Source organism: Bufo bufo, chromosome 3 (assembly GCF_905171765.1).
Source record: "Bufo bufo chromosome 3, aBufBuf1.1, whole genome shotgun sequence".
NCBI lineage: Eukaryota > Metazoa > Chordata > Amphibia > Anura > Bufonidae > Bufo > Bufo bufo.
In genome coordinates, this window is record NC_053391.1 from 116,560,205 (window position 1) to 116,575,457 (window position 15,253).

A 15,253-nucleotide genomic window follows, 5' to 3' on the forward strand; every position below is an offset into this window, starting at 1 on the left:
TGCCAGGAACACGGCGGTGAACTCTTCCTCTGGGACGTCTCCCTTCATGGCCAATTATGGGTTCCAACCTGCCGTGTTACCGGAGGTATTCTCTCCCCAGGATATTCCGGCTGTGGAGGATCACCTTTCCGTCCTACGTGCTTCTTGGGTACAGATCCAGAAGTCCCTTGAGGTCTCTGCGCAGCGCCAGAGACTCCAGGCTGATCGCAGACGAGCGCCTGCTCCTTCCTACCAGGTCGGAGACCGTGTATGGTTGTCCACCCGCAACCTCAACCTTCGAGTGCCCACTCCCAAGCTGGCGCCTCGCTTTGTTGGTCCCTTCCGAGTGCTTCGCAGGGTAAACCCGGTAGCCTATGCCCTTGCGCTTCCTCCTGGCATGCGGATCTCCAACGTGTTTCATGTCTCCCTGTTGAAGCCACTGGTGTGTAATCGTTTCACTTCCTCGGTTCCTCGGCCTCGTCCGGTCCAAGTGGGCAATCGTGAGGAATATGAGGTGAGCAATATCCTGGACTCACGCCTGGTCCGCGGTCGGTTGCAGTTTTTGGTCCATTGGCGTGGTTATGGTCCAGAGGAGCGTTCCTGGGTTCCCTCCGCAGATGTCCATGCTCCTGCCTTGCTCCGAGCCTTCCACGCACGCTTCCCTCAGAAACCGTTTTGTGCTCCGCGGAGGAGGGGCCCTTGAGGGGGAGGTACTGTCATGGTCTTACCTGCTTGCTGCTCTCCTTCGTTTGACATGTGCTGGCGGCCATCTTGGTTTCTGGGTTTCTTGTAGCCTTCCACCCTGCGGCTCCTCCTTCCCCTGGGAGGAGCTGGATGCCTAGCTCATATATATAGGAGGTCTGTGGCTTCAGTTCCTTGCTTGGTCCTCTTGTGTTCACATGCTTCTAAGACTGCTGCTGCTTCTGGTTCCTGATCCTGGCTTCGTCTGACTACCCTTCTGGTTCCTGATCCTGGCTTCGTCTGACTACCCTGCTGGTTCCTGATCCTGGCTTCGTCTGACTACCCTGCTGGTTCCTGATCCTGGCTTCGTCTGACTACCCTGCTGGTTCCTGATCCTGGCTTCGTCTGACTACCCTGCTGGTTCCTGACCTCTGGCTTCGCAAAGACTCTGCTCGGTTTCACCATCCGTTTGGACTTTTGCTTTACAGCTTTATTTTCAATAAAGCCTTCTTATTTTCACTTATCTCTTGTTGTACGTCTGGTTCATGGTTCCGTGACACCTTCAACTATTCTGATAATAATCACTTTTTAACACTTTCTAGTCATTCATTTCTTAATATGTCCACATTGTTCAGAGCTTGGTTCCTCTGCAGCCAGTACTATGCAGGTGAGTTTAGAAACTTACTGCATGCTGTTTATACATTGAACTCATGAATAAAACAGTATGTGCCCCCTAGTGGTGACAGCAGGCAGCCAGAATTGTATCATCTAAATGTATTTGGGGAATTTGTAGCTCTGTATGATATAAATGGAGCTCTGACCACTACAAAGGTATTGTCATGGCTTCCTGCAAAGTTGTGCTGTTTGTTTGTTCCATATATCAACTTCTGCTTAACTTCTGGAATTGACCTTTCACTGCTTGACCTGACCCCTGCCTGTTCTCTGTTCCCTCCCTGAGCTGCCTGCCCTGACGTTGGACTGTTTATCATGTTGCTTGTACTCTTCCTGTCCTTACCTTGGCCTGTCCCTGATTACAGTTTTGCCCGATCCCTCAGTGCTCCAAACCATTGTCTCTTGACCCCGTGGGTCAGCAGTCACTTCAACAAAGATTATTGCAAAAAGTAGCAGCCTGGTAGTTCCCCTGTTAAGGAGCCCAGATCTCTGTACAGGGGTTTAAAGGTTAAGACCCAGGTACAAGACCCTTAGTAGTAGCCCCATGTCAAATCTGTTCAAGAGACAGCAGATCCACATCCGCCCCATTATAGATATACCGTATTAAGATAGTAATAAAACAGTACAGAATTTTAGACTTTATCAGTTAAAACATTGCATTCGAAGATGAAAATTAACATTAGGCACTTTTACTATGAAATGGACCTTTGGGAACAACAATTTTTCAGCTATGATGTGGTATAAAAAGCTTAAAGAGGACCTTTCACCACTTCTGACATACTGTACCTGTTTTAATAGCTTCATGCATTCCCCGTGTAATAATAATTCTGGAGTATTTAGTTATATGGCTCTATGTTGTGCCATTCCTTTATTACTTCTATTAGAAGTTAGAAATTAATATCTAGCAGTCTGCAGTAAGGGTACAGAGGGGTGGTAACAAGTTGGGGGGTGTACCTGCACAGTCTCACTCTATCCAATCAATGCTGCAATTTTCAGACTGTGCAGGCACCCCCCCCCCCCCCCCCAACTGGTTACCTCCCCTCTGTACCCTTACTGGAGACTGCTAGCAATTAATTTATAACTTCTGGTAGAAATAATAAAGGAATGACACAACACAGAGCCATAAGAATAGATGCTCCAGAATTGTTATTTCATGGGGAACGCATGAAGCTATTAAAACAGGCATGTCAGGAGGGGTGAAAGGCCCTCTTTAAAAAGAACAAACACATTATAAAAAATCCATTTGGCTCCTGATGTATTCATGTTTGCTACTGTGATAGTAGTTTTTAAACAAGTGTATGTCTTTATTATGGCCCATTACTACATTTGATATATATATATGTATATAGAAGAAAAATGGCGGAACTGACTGCAATCAAAAAAGGGTGGGTGCACGTTCCAGGGGAATCGACCTCTTACCCCAATCAATGAATCCAGAAAATGGACGGCACTCCAGCAGGATAAAAGTGAAGTTTTCTTTATTCAACCATACATGTATATATATATAGTAATTTCAACTTGTCTGGTCCTTATTACAATATATCTACTGTAATATATTTCATTTCTACTATATATATAGTGCAGCTCATCACAGTTTTTTTCTCATGCATTTCTCAATTCAAGATACTGAAAAGTGGTGAGACATAGAAAATTTTCCAAATACTATGAATAGATATCTGATGGTACGACCCTTTTATCATCCTAACAAGTGTGTCACAAATCCTGGAGGATGAAGACAAGGAATAAAATGAGACATGTCGGAACAAAAGTTAGCTGAGCTATTAGAGAGTGTGTCTGGGGAACAAGAGTTGATAGAAAACTCATCTAATTTCATTATGTCAGAATATAGTCATTTCCATTTTATGACATAGTGTTAGGGTACTTTCACACTAGCGTTATTGTTTTCTGGTATTGAAATCTGGTAAAGGGTCTCAATACCGGAAAAAAGCACATCAGTTTTGTCCCAATGCATTCTGAATGGAAAGCAAGCCGTTCAGTATGCATGTCTTCCGTTCCATCCCTTGTACGGTATTTGACCAGACAAAATACTGCAGCATGCTGCAGTATTTTTTCCGGACAAAATGCCGGAACACTACCGCACTTGCCGGATCCGTTTGCATACAGATTTCCGGATCCGGCAGGCAGTTCCGACAACAGGACTGCCTGCCGGATTCTTCTAACGCTAGTGTGAAAGTACCCTTACACTGTACTGTAAAAATTGTGCAAATGTTTGCACATGGTTTGGGTGGGACTTTTGGTGATTTTATTAAGAGTCAGGGTAAGGGGGAACCAACATCCACCATTCTATACATTCAGTTTTTATGTATGTCACCTTCACTTCCTTTTTCCTACGGCATTCTAATTTTCTGCAGCTTAGATTACTGTCACTGCTACTCCTCAGCGGACATATCAGCCTAATTATAAATGTGTCTGTTGTCGCCTTTATATTTATTATGGATATCTTTGATAGAAGAAAAAATGTTAGCAAGTAGGTAAACATTGTGATTGCCACAAATTAAGCTATGATTATCATAGACAGAAACCTCATGTCTTATGTGCTGTCCTTTTATATATTACTGTACATATTGTTTCTAGCTCTGTACTTGTCTAATTGCTTAAGGAGACATTTCATTAGAATAATAATAGCCTTATCCAATGCATCTGAGCCAACATCAATGATATCAATGTCAAAAGAAATGAATTGTAATGTAGCACAATAAAGCTGAGATGGCTATAGAGATATTTCTTATGTGTACTGCATACAAAAATGAATAATTGTAAAAATACAAACCCGTTTTTCATAGAAACATAGAATGTGTCGGCAGATAAGAACCATTTGGCCCATCTAGTCTGCCCAATATACTGAGTACTATGGATAGCCCCCGGTCCTATCTTATATGAAGGATGGCCTTATGCCTATCCCATGCATGCTTAAACTCCTTCACTGAATTTGCAGCTACCACTTCTGCAGGAAGGCTATTCCATGCATCCACTACTCTCTCAGTAAAGTAATACTTCCTGATATTACTTTTAAATTAGAGGGGCAAAGGTTTAAAAGTATGTCCTCTTGTAGCAATTTTTCTTCTTTTAAATATTCTCTCCTCTTTTACCTTGTTGATTCCCTTTATGTATTTAAAAGTTTCTATCATATCCCCTCTGTCTCGTCTTTCTTTCAAGCTATACATGTTAAGGTCCTTTAATCTTTCCTGGTAAGTTTTATCCTGCAATCCATGTACTAGTTTAGTAGCTCTTCTCTGAACTCTCTCCAAAGTATCAATATCCTTCTGGAGATATAGTCTCCAGTACTGCGCACAATACTCCAAATGAGGTCTCACTAGTGCTCTGTAGAGCGGCATGAGCACCTCCCTCTTTCTACTGGTAATGCCTCTCCATATACACCCAAGCATTCTGCTAGCATTTCCTGCTGCTCTATGACATTGTCTGCCTACCTTTAAGTCTTCTGAAATAATGACCCCTAAATCCCTTTCCTCAGATACTGAGGTTAGGACTGTATCACAGATTTTATATTCTGCTCTTGGGTTTTTACGCCCCAGGTGCATTATCATGCACTTATCAACATAAAATTTTAGTTGCCAGATTTTTGACCATTCCTCTAGTTTTCCTAAATCCTTTTCCATTTGGTGTATCCCTCCAGGAACATCAACCCTGTTACAAATCTTTGGGTCATCCGCAAAAAGACACATCTTACCATCGAGGCCTTCTGCAATTTCGCTGATAAAGATATTAAACAATACGGGTCCCAGAACAGATCCCTGAGGTACCCCACTGGTAACAAGACCTTGGTCTGAATATACTCCGTTGACTACAACCCTCTGTTGCCTGTCCCTCAGCCACTGCCTAATCCATTCAACAATATGGGAGTCCAAGCCCAATGACTGCAATTTATTGATAAGCCTTCTATGTGGGACAGTATCAAAAGCCTTGCTAAAGTCTAGATAAGCAATGTCTACTGCACCTCCTCCATCTATTATTTTAGTCACCCAATCAAAAAAATCAATAAGATTAGTTTGACATGATCTCCCTGAAGTAAACCCATGCTGTTTTTCATCTTTCAATCCATGGGATTTTAGATGTTCAGCAATCCTCTCCTTAAGTATGGTTTCCATTAGTTTCCCCACTATTGATGTCAGGCTTACTGGCCTATCGTTGCCCGATTCCTCCCTACTACCTTTTTTGTGAATGGGCACAACATTTGCTAATTTCCAATTTTCTTGGACGACTCCTGGAGACAGTGATTGGTTAAATAAATGTGTTAATGGTTTTGCTAGTTCACCGCTGAGCACTTTTAATAGCTTTGGGTGTATCCCATCAGGCCCTTGTGACTTTTTTGTATTAATTTTAGACAGCTGACTTAGAACCTCTTCCTCTGTAAAGACTCATGCATCAAAAGATTCATTAGTCTTCTTTCCTAACTGAGGTCCTTTTCCTACATTTTCCTTTGTAAAAACTGAACAGAAGTATTCTTTGAGGCAGTCAGCTAGTTCTTTATCTTCTTCCATATACCTTCCTTCTTTTGTTTTTAATTTGGTAATTCCTTGTTTTAGTTTTCTTTTTTCATTTATGTATCTGAAGAATGCCTTATCGCCTTTTTTCCCTGACTGAGCTAATTTCTCTTCTGTCTGTGCTTTAGAAGCACTTATAACTTGTTTGGCCTCTCTTTGCCTAATCTTATAAATTTGCCTGTCAGCCTCTTTTTTTTTTTTTTATAATTCCTAAATGCTATCTTTTTGTTTTTAATGATTTTGGCCACTTCTGCTGAGTACCACAGTGGTCTCTTCCTTTTTTTGCTTTTACTGACAAGCCTAATGCAACTTTCTGTTGCCTTCAATAGTGCCACTTTTAAGTAGTCACATTTCTCCTGGACTCCAATGAAACTGTTCCAATCTGATAGGGACTCGTATACCACTAATTTAATTTTAGAAAAGTCTGTTTTTCTAAAATCTAAAACTTTTGTTTTTGTGTCGTGTGACTCAGTCACTGTACTTATAGTAAACCACACTGACTGGTGATCACTAGATCCCAAGCTTTCCCCTACAGTAATATCATATACCAAATTCCCATTTGTGAATACTAAATCTAAAATGGCCTCCTTCCGGGTTGGCTCCTCAACTACTTGCTGTAGAGATAATCCCAGTAGGGAATTTCATTCTATATCATGAAAGTTTCAGACCAGTAAGCTCAAGATGCCCTTCAGACACCTAATCAAAATTGAAAAAAAGCCTGATGCATTTGTCCTACACTTCTTCAGCCCCAGAATAAATGCTTCCCTGAGCCCACCCCGTAACCAAACATGACTTCAGGGTCAGCTGTGAGAGGGCTGAGGGCTCATCAGGAGTTCGGTTCCTGAACTTCTGGTTGCAGCCTCTGCAATCCCTAAAATGTTACTGACACGCAGAATGATTACTGTGGTATTATTTGTGCCATGTTTAAGATGGTTATTTATTAACTTATATATCTGGTGCTGCATTTATTGTAGAAATTCACTGAATGAAAGAATGGATCAGCATTGTCAGAGTATTTCATCAACGACCAATTGCCAATATGCAGTGAACATGCTGTAAGAAAATCAGCAGTATTCTATGAACGGTCTGAAATTATTCAATCTCAAGACCAAAAGTGAAGACTAAGCAAATGTTTGCACTTAAAGGTAATTCATCATCAGAAAGGGAGCTATTGTTAACATCTTGTTTTTGTGCTAAATATATTTTTCAAAAACTTTTTGTGATGTTATTTTTAATTTTCCAAGTCATTTCTAAAATAAAACCCTAAAAGCATTAAGCCTGCTGACTTGTCCTATTCTGTAGAGATCACTTTTAAGCAGTCATCTCATTAACATAACAGGATTTTAATGAAAGATAATACCTCTGTAAAGCTACGGTAATGCTGCATTTACATGCAGCGATCGAACATAAAATTGTCAGCAACAAAGCGTTCCCTGCTCATTAGTGGAGGTGAACAGCTCCATTTACATGCAGCGATCACCTCCACGGTATGAGTACCAGTGATCGCTGCTGCTATTGTTTGTCCTCATACAGTTGCATAGTTTATGGGCAGCAGAGTGCTGTTTAGACCGCACCGTCTGCTGCCCGGAAATTATAATTTAGGTGTCCGCATGAACAATTATTTGACCCAATGAACGAGCAGTTCACTTGTTCATCTGGTGATCTGTGGCATCTTTAGAATATCGAGAATGAGCATTAATAGGAACATTAGTCCTTGATAATCTGCCCGACAACTGGGCAGTGTAAACCCGCCTTAACAAAGGATCACACAATTCACTATAGGTCAGGGATGGCAAACCTGAGGCTCTCCAGCTGTTGAAAAACTACAACTCCCAGCATGCCCACACTGCCTACAGCTATCGGCCTACAGCAAGGCATGGTGGGAGTTGCAGTTTTACAACAGGTGGAGAGCCACAGGTTTGCCATCACTGCTATAGGTGATCATCGCAAAGTATCTACTCTCCCTCCCTGCACAATGACCTCTGCACAGGTCACAGAGCATGTCTAGAAATCTCTCCTGTAGAAGACAATGAAGATCTCACATCTATTTTAACCTATGATCTATGTGGCCGCTGTGTAGTACATGTCCAAATGCTGTTAACAGCAACCCAGACCAAATGACAGCCTCAATAATAACATTTTATAACAAAAATAAAAAAAACTACAGTGAGAAAATAAAACTGTTAAAAAAGAGTATGTTTCACTATCTAATTTTAACTAGTAAAACAAGTAATACGTTTCCTTTAACCGCTTAGGGACTTAGGACGTACCGGTACGCCATGTTTGCAGAGTCCTTAAGGACCCAGGGTGTGCCAGTACGTCCTAACTTTAAAACGCGATTGCGGCGGGGGTTAATCGGAACAGGATGTCCGCTGAAATCATTCAGCGGGCATCCTGTCACAACATGTGACCCCCCCCCCCCGCATCGGCAATCGCCGCAAACTGTTTGCAGTTTGACCTTATCCTGTGGGCGGCGGTGCCATCGGGTCCCCATGCGGCTGTAGGGGGGACCCGATGGCATGGAAAGCAGCGCGATGCCTTCCTGAGGCATCTGCGCTTCCTTCCGGTGACGAGCCTGTGAGATCCAGCCCCCTGGATCTCACAGGCCGGAAGCTGTATTAGTAATACACACTGTATTACTCATACAGCCAATGCATTCCAATACAGAAGTATTGGAATGCATTGTAAAGGGGATTAGACCCCCAAAAGTTCAAGTCCCAAAGTGGGACAAAAAATAAGGTGAAAAAAAAAGTTGAAAAAAAAAAGTTTTCCCCCCCAAAAATTAAAAGTTTCAAGTAAAAATAAACAAAAACGTCATTTTCCCCAAATAAAGTAAAAAAAAATTGGTAAAAAATAGAGGGGAAAAAAAGGATACATGTTAGGTATCCCCGTGTCTGTATCGACCGGCTCTATAAACATATCACATGACCTAACCCCTCAGATGAACACCGTAAAAAATAAAAACTGTGCTAAATAAACCATTTTTTTGTCCCCTTACATCACAAAAAGTACAACAGCAAGCGATCAAAAAGGCGTTTGCCCACCAACATAGTACCAATCTAACCGTCACCTCATCCCCCAAAACATGAGCCCCTACCTGAGACAATCGCCCAAAAAATAAAAAAAACTATGGCTCAGAATATGGAGACACTAAAACATCATTTTTTTTGTTTTAAAAAAAGCTGTTATTGTGTAAAACTTACATAAATAAAAAAAAAGTATACATATTAGGTTTCGCCGCGTCCGTATCGACTGGCTCTATAAAAATATCACATGACCTAACCCCTGAGATGAACACCATAAAAAATAAAAAATAAAAAATAAAAACTGTGCTAAATGTCACCTTACATCACAAAAAGTGTAATAGCAAGCGATCAAAAAGTCACACGCACCCCAAAATAGTGCCAATAAAACCATATCATCCCGCAAAAATCATACCCTAAACAAGGTAATCGCCCAAAAACTGAAAAATTATGGCTCTCAGACTATGGAAACACTAAAACATTATTTTTTTTGCTTCAAAAATGAAATCATTGTGTAAAACTTACATAAATAAAAAAAAAGTATGCATATTAGGTATAGCAGCGTCCGTGACAACCTGGTCTATAAAAATATCACATGATCTAACCTGTCAGACGAATGTTGTAAATAACCCAAAAAAAAAAAAACGGTGCCAAAACAGATATTTCTTGTTACCTTGCCTTACAAAAAGTGTAATATAGAGCAACCAAAAATCATATGTACCCTAAACTAGTACCAACAATACTGCCACCCTATCCCGTAGTTTCTAAAATGGGGTCACTTTTTTGGAGTTTCTACTCTAGGGGTGCATCAGGGGGGCTTCAAATGGGACATGGTGTAAAAAAAAAACAGTCCAGCAAAACCTGCCTTCCAAAAACCGTATGGCATTCCTTTCCTTCTGCACCCTGCCGTGTGCCCGTACAGCGGTTTACAACCACATATGGGGTGTTTCTGTAAACTACAGAATCAGGGCCATAAATATTGAGTTTGGTTTGGCTGTTAACCCTTGCTTTGTAACTGGAAAAAAATTATTAAAATGGAAAATCTGCCAAAAAAGTGAAATTTTTAAATTGTATCTCTATTTTCCATTAATTCTTGTGGAACACCTAAAGGGTTAACAACGTTTGTAAAATCAGTTTTGAATACCTTGAGGGTGTAGTTTCTTAGAGGGGGTCACTTTTATGGAGTTTCTACTCTAGGGGTGCATCAGGGGGGCTTCAAATGGGACATGGTGTAAAAAAAAACAGTCCGGCAAAACCTGCCTTCCAAAAACCGTATGGCATTCCTTTCCTTCTGCGCCCTGCCGTGTGCCCGTACAGTGGTTTACGACTACATATGGGGTGTTTCTGTAAACTACAGAATCAGGGCCATAAATATTGAGTTTGGTTTGACTGTTAACCCTTGCTTTGTAACTGGAAAAAAATACTAAAATGAAAAATCTGCCAAAAAAGTGACATTTTGAAATTGTATCTCTATTTTCCATTAATTCTTGTGGAACACCTAAAGGGTTAACGACATTTGTAAAAATCAGTTTTGAATACCTTGAGGGGTGTAGTTTCTAGAATGGGGTCATTTTTGGGTGGTTTCTATTATGTAAGCCTCGCAAAGTGACTTCAGACCTGAACTGGTCCCTAAAAATTGGGTTTTTGAAAATTTCTGAAAAATTTCAAGATTTGCTTCTAAACTTCTAAACCTTGTAACATCCAGAAAAATTAAACTAACATTCCCCAAATGATCCAAACATGAAGTATACATATGGGGAATGTAAAGTGATAACTATTTTTGGAGGTATTACTATGTATTATTGTAGAAGTAGAGAAATTGAAACTTGGAAATTTGCAATTTTTTAATTGATGGGGGCAGTATTTTGTGATGGACTGTGGTATTTGACTCTTTTGGGGTGGTAAATTGTGCCACAATATGGTATTGCTGTGCCCACCTACTTGTGTTGGCCCTGCCGTCCATCAATTTTGATCTGGCTACAAAATGGGGCCACTTTTAGTATTTTTCCCAGGGTCACTTTAAATATTATTACATATTATTTTATAATAAATACATTCACAAATACCTTTCATTACTTAGAATGGCTTGTTTTGTCTAGGGAGCAATCATTAGGAGAAATAAAATGGCCGCCGTCCTATCAGTACACACAAAACCTGTCCTAATCACACAGGAGGACAAGTTACTTCACCATAATGAGCCATAGTGTTGCCTCATCATCCTCTCTGCTCTGCCTGTCAGGAATCATGATCCTGAATACAGGTGAATCTCTGTGGGAATGAAGATGATGAGACATGAGAGGAGAGTGGGGATGTTGATAATGAGCAGTAGCACTTGTTTACAGTCTCCATTACCACAGCAACACATTACCACAGTCTGTCCTGTCCATCCTCTCTGTATTTCATGTCTCCTCATGAATTAAATTCCCCAGAGATTCAGATAAAGTTCTTATCATCTGTATTCAGGATCATAATCACTGACACGTAGAGAGGAGGAGGAGGCAGTTCTTCACCTCAGTGTTGTAAAGTATTGTTGTCACTTTAGTGTTGTTGACAGCAGCCATTTTGTTTCCCCTGATGATTGCTCCCCAGACAAAATAAGCCATTATAAATAATTAAAGGTATTTGAGAATATATTTATAATAAAGTAATATTTAATTCTTTTCATTTTCTTAATTCCTGGAGAACCCCTTTAAGTTCCCAGTCCGACTCTGTCAGCATGAGACCAAAAGTAGATAACTTACTTGGCAACGGGCTGATTCTATTCACTAACTAACTATGAAGATTGTGTGGATAGAAGCTACCATAGCTCAATCTAGACTCTCCAAAATAAGATCAACTGTGGAGACAGATGTGGCTGGGGATGGTGCCAGAAGACATTATAATAGATATCTTTCCACATTCTCAGGGGTAGAGTTACTCAATAAATGTATATATAAAGTTTATTGTGCTCAAGCAAATGAGAAAATAACAGATACTATCCACACTTAGAACAAGAGATATTTGGCAGTGTTCACATCTTAGGTTGCTATACAGACCCAGCAGAGCAATGCAAGTAATGACAACACCGGATTGATGGCCCTGATGGCTTGCTGGCATAAAGAGTACACTGCTACATCCAGTACAGGAATCGTATGTGCTCCAAAGTTCTGTGTTTCAAAATATCATTTTATATTTCAAAATTAATGAGAGAGAATATAATACACATATGCTCCATATATCTGTGTACAAAAATATATGAGAGTTAAGTATCTATTAAAAAAAATGCATACCCGTATTTTTTGCCCTTTAAGACGCACTTTTTTCCTTCCAGAAGTGGGAGAAAATAGCAGTGCATCTTATTGGGCGAATGCTGCATTTTTCTGAATTTTCAATGATACGCCGCGCCCCGATGCTGCGCGGCGGGTGTATCAGCTGAGAGGGAGAAGGGGCTGGGGGCCGGCATCTGCTTTTATAATGACAGCGGGGCCCGTGCAGTGACTGTATTCTACTACACAGGCCCCGCTCACTGTATATAATCTTATCTATAATTTTAGGCATTGTAATATATACAAATTCAGGGTAATCAGCGCCTGTATTACTTACAAGCGCTCATAGCAGAGAGGAGGGAGGAGGCAGGCCGGGAGGACGGGCGCTGGCAGCGTGAGTTACTACGTCACGCGCCTGCGCCGCCTACTTTATGAATGAAGCAGGCGGCGTGGGCACATGACGTAGTGACTCATGCTGCTAGCGCCCGTCCTCCCGGCCTGCCTCCTCCCTCCTCTCTGCTACGAGCGCTTGTAAGTACGGTATACAGGCGCTGATTACCCTGAACTTTTAGATATTAACAATGCCTACAATTATAGATAAGATTATATACAGTGAGTGGGGCCCGTGTAGTAGAATACAGTCACTGCACGGGCCCCGCTGTCATTATAAAACCAGATGCGACCCCCACCCCCTGTATTAGGGGTCATTCACACCGCAGGGACACTATTATGGGGGGATCTTTGGATGACACATAGCATAAGATGCTATATATGTGTCATCCACAGATCCCCCCCATAACAGTGTCATCCACAGATCCCCATAACAGTGCCATCCAGAGACCCCAATAGGATCCATCCAGAGATCCCCATAACAGTGTCACCCACAGATCCCCCATAACAGTGTCCCCCACAGATCCCCCATAACAGTGTCACCCACAGATCTCCCATAACAGTGTCCTCAAAAGATCCCCCATAATAATGTCATCCCCAGACCACCATTAGTTCAAAACCCTTTTGGTTAAAAAAAAAAAATCTTATTATTTTCCTCCTCAAAAACGTAGGTGTGTCTTATAGGGCGAAAAATACGGTATATTCTCTTATTCAGTCATGTGTGTTCTGGAAAGAATCACTTTAACTACAGAGGATCTGTCACCACTCCTGACATGTTTGGACAATTAATTGTATTCTGGAACATCTTTTCTTATAACTGTATGTGGTGACATTCCTCTACTGTTCCTACTAGACGTTTATGAATACAATGCCAACTGGGTGCCACCTTAACCTCTAATTTGGTTAAGTACTCCAATTTCTCATGAAACCAATTCAATATAATATCACAATAGCTAGCTATGGGAGGTTGCACAGGCACATATAGGATAGAGACCTTGTGACACAATATTGAGAAATCATGTTGTTTGGAAAAGCTGATTATCTTGCGACATACACAAATAAGAATATGTTCAGCCAAGAGGAAAGGTAAGGAAGGACTCATCTGTAAATATATAGAATTATTCTCATTTGGCCAGTAGAACACATATAATCAGCTGACACTTCCAGTTTTCTGCAGCTCACTAGTCAGCTTTACTGTACAGACTGGGGGAGTATGAGAAGAGTAATTTCATTATTATCAGAAGGCGACCCAATAGTTGTATTGTACTGCGAGAGGCATAAATACGGAAAAATAGTGACATAATGTACAATATACACAAATTAAGTTCTGTTTGTCTGTTTGTATCTTCTATTATTTCCTGGGGGAAGGGGGGTATATGTCATCACTTCCTAGGAACTATAACAGTCTGAGAAGTTTCTCTGACTACTGACTGTCATTCATTGCAACTGCCATAAAGTACACACACCCCGCTGATACCTGTGTGCCTCCAATCTGGCCACCCCCGGGAAAGTGTGTGTAAAAAAAAAAAGACAAAGCAGTATAGCTACTGAATTAAAAGAAATTTACAAATACATTTGGGAAGTCTACACCAACAGATATACATGCTGCCAACTTTACTATATGTATTACACACTTTTTTTGCATCTCTTTAGAAAAGGGGTATGGCTTAAGAGGGTTTGGTTCAGGGGGAAGTTTGTGGCTTAAAATGGAAGAACATATGCCAAAATTGCTCCAATAGGCAAAGTTAAACAAAACTGTCGGACCTGATAAACTTGGTGCATCTTTAGATTAATTGGACAGGATTAGTAATTTGCCCTATTTTCTGCTATATTTATTTCTAATTAATGACATAATACCTTTAATACATTTTAGATACAGGGTTAAAGCGTACTGAAAACCCTTCATCCTGAAGACTTGAGATAGGGAGAAGACATCTGGGCTGCACTTTTGTATTGGAAAAGTGATTGCTTTAATTATATTGATGATAAATATAACTTTTTTCTCCTTAAGTGCAAGTTGTGAGTGGCTACTTGTATTGTTGGGTAAATTATGCATTATGTAGATGAAGTGACTCATTTGCTTTAAGTCACAACATTTTGGAATATCATTTACACTTGCAGCCTGCTGTGAAAACCTAAGCATTGGTAAACCACCATATAATAAACAAATGCATCAAAATAAAAGACTAATCTCAGTTCAGGAGGCAAAAGAACACAAAATCATAAATGTATCAAGGCGTGTGTGTGTGTGTGAAGGGGCGCCAACAAGCCATGATATACTGTAAAGTGAAGTGCCAACTCTGAGTAATTTTAGAGAATACATAAGGCAATTGTAACGTAGACTCTATTGGCAAATTGGAAACTGCTGGAAGTATATGAAGCAACTCCCATAATAATATGTCATTTATGTTGACTGAAATGTAAAGTTTTTCTAATGGTAGTATTAATTAGAATTTGTATCAATGAAGCAACCATCTTGGACTTGGTGGTGATCTTACTATCCCCAGGGTATAGATAATATTTGGAAGGTGCACAGATGCTTTGCCCCCTTACTTGTCGCCTAAAAGGTATGTGTTATTTAGCTATAAGGTTCCTTTGCCTCAGTACATGTGCATCAGGTAATGAGAAAAAGTTTTCTGATTTCATTTTATTGTTTGCATTTCAGAACCTTTTGATATAATTTTATTCTATTTTTTCTGTAATGCAAATCACCTCTCTATGCACTGACTTCCAGGTGAGC

The 15,253-nt window shown here is 40.6% G+C and overlaps 1 protein-coding gene across 7 annotated transcripts in view; it reads right to left on the minus strand.

Moving 5' to 3' along the window:
* The window catches only part of RAP1GAP2 (RAP1 GTPase activating protein 2), a 685,016-nt gene that overhangs the window by 297,042 nt on the left and 372,721 nt on the right, over nucleotides 1-15,253 (minus strand). The gene's annotated exons all lie outside the window — the stretch shown is intronic.